We start from the raw sequence: 2463 nt of genomic DNA on the forward strand, positions 1-2463 counted from the left end.
AAGGGGATCACTCCTCCATTGTTGATGGGATTGCAAGCTGGTACAACCACTCTGGAATTTAGTCTAGTGGTTCCTCAGAAAAGTGACTATAATACTACCCGAGGACCCAGCTATACCACTCATGGGCATATACCCAAAAGATGCTCCAACTTATAACATAGAAACATGCTCAGCTATGTTCATAGCAGCCTTGTTTATAATAGCCAGAAACTGGAAAGAACCCAGATGTCCTTCAACAGAAGAATGGATACAGAAAATGTGGTACATTTACACAATGGAGTACTACTCAGCTATTAAAAACAATGACTTTATGAAATTCTTAGGCAAATGGATGGAACTAGAAAATATCATCCTGAGTGAGGTAACCCAATCACAAAAGAACACACATGGTATACACTCATTGATAAGTGGATATTAGCCCCAAATCATGGATTACCCAAGGTACAATCCACAGACCACATGAAGTTCAAGAAGTTGGAAGACCAAAGAGTGGATGCTTCAGTCCTTCTTAAAAGGGAGAAAAAATATTCACAGGAGGAAATACAGAGACAAAGTTTGGAGCAGAGACTAAATGAAAGGCCATCCAGAGACTGCCTCACCACTGATTCATTCCATATACAGTCACCAAACCCAGATAATACTGTAGATGCCAAGAAGTGCGTGCTGACAGGTGCCTGATACAACTGCCTCCTGAGAGGCTCTGCCAGACCCTGAGAAATACAGAGTTGGATGCTCTCAACCAAACCTTGGACTGATAATGGGGTCCCCACTATAGGAGTTAGAAAAAGGACTGAAGGAGTTGAAGGGATTTTCAACCCCACAGGAAGAACAATATCAACCAACCAGACCTTCCAGAGCTCCCAGAGACTAAACCACCAACCAAAGAGTACACATGGAGGGACCCATGGCTCCAGCAACATGTGCAGCAAAGGATGGCCTTGTTGGGCATCAACTAGAGGAAAGGCCCTTGGCCCTGTGGAGGCTCAGTGCCCCAGTGTAGGGGAATGCCAGTATGGGTGGGTGGAGGAACACTCTCATAGAGGCAGGGGGAGGGGGTGGGATGGGGGATTCCAGAGGGGAAACCGGGAAAGTGGATCACATTTGAAATGTCAGTAAAGAGAATATCCAATAAAAAAGAAGGGGGGCAGAGCGAGAGAGAGAAAGGAAGAAAGAAAGAATGGAAGGAAGAAAGACAAAGAAAAAGCTTGATTCTTGTAACTTCACTCACTCCTGCATCCCCCCCCCCCTTGTTATGGCATTCTCCTAACTGAGTTAGTGTTAATTAATAGGGTTAATGGATTAGAGACTGAAGGAAAGGCCATCCAGAGACTGCCCCACCCAGGGATCCATCCCAAATACAGTCACCAAACCTACACAATATTGTGGATGCCAAGAAGTGCATTCACCTCTGGATACAGGTAACAGAAATCAGTTCTGACAAACGTAAGAAGGAACATAAAGCTGATCATGGTGGTTCATGCCCTCTAAACCCGTGGGAGGCTGGAGACAGAAGACTGATTTATTAAGATGGGTCTGGGCTACCTAGCAAGACCTTATGTCAAAATTTAAAATATTTATTGGAAGAAAAACGTGAAAGCTTCATAGACTCAATATAATTTGGAAAAACTTGCAACCAGAACAGTAGAGTATTATATTAAAATATAATATATTTTAAAATTGCAGTGGTTCTAAATATGCAGATTACAGACCAATCTCTTATACTGCTGCCTACACTGGAGTTAATCAGCCCTGGGTGGTTTTTGCCCTCTTGTCTCCTACTATTTTTTTTTTCCAAGAGAAGGCACTTCCAATTGGCTTTGTTGTGATGGGATGTCATCCTCTGACAAGAAGGGCTTTGAACCGTGACTGACAGACCCACAGAACCAGTGTGCAGTGGGGGAAGGGACTTCTCCAAAAGAAAGAGATAGAAGGCTGATAGAGGAAAACAACAGATGTCCTCCGCATTCCAACTGCGGGTTGCCAAGCAACATCTTCCCACGTTTTAAAATACCATATACAATTTTTAAATGCTTCTGTCTAACATAATATAATTATTTCAAAGGCAAACAAAAGACACACTCAGCTCCTTCCAAACAGACACAGCTTATGTCCAGTAATGGCATCCTTCCCCGGCCCCCACACACCCTGGGTTCCATCAAGATCCTCCTCCGTAGTAATTTGGGGGCAGATGACAGATTTAACCAACACCGGTCCACAACACACCTAATTCTAGGACAAGAGAAGGACAATTATCTTTTTGGAGGGTGGTAGGGGAGATCGAGATAGGGTTTCTCTGTGTGGCTTTGGCTGCTTTGGGACTCACTCCACAGACCAGGCTAGCCTCGAACTATATACCTGCCTCTGCCTCCCAAGTGCTGGGATTAATGGCTTCTACCACCACCCAGATAACTACCTTGTAAATATACCTAACTTTATGCATAGTATTATATGAAACTTATACAA

Source organism: Micromys minutus, assembly GCF_963924665.1.
Source record: "Micromys minutus genome assembly, chromosome: 9".
In the NCBI taxonomy this organism is placed as follows: Eukaryota; Metazoa; Chordata; class Mammalia; order Rodentia; family Muridae; genus Micromys; species Micromys minutus.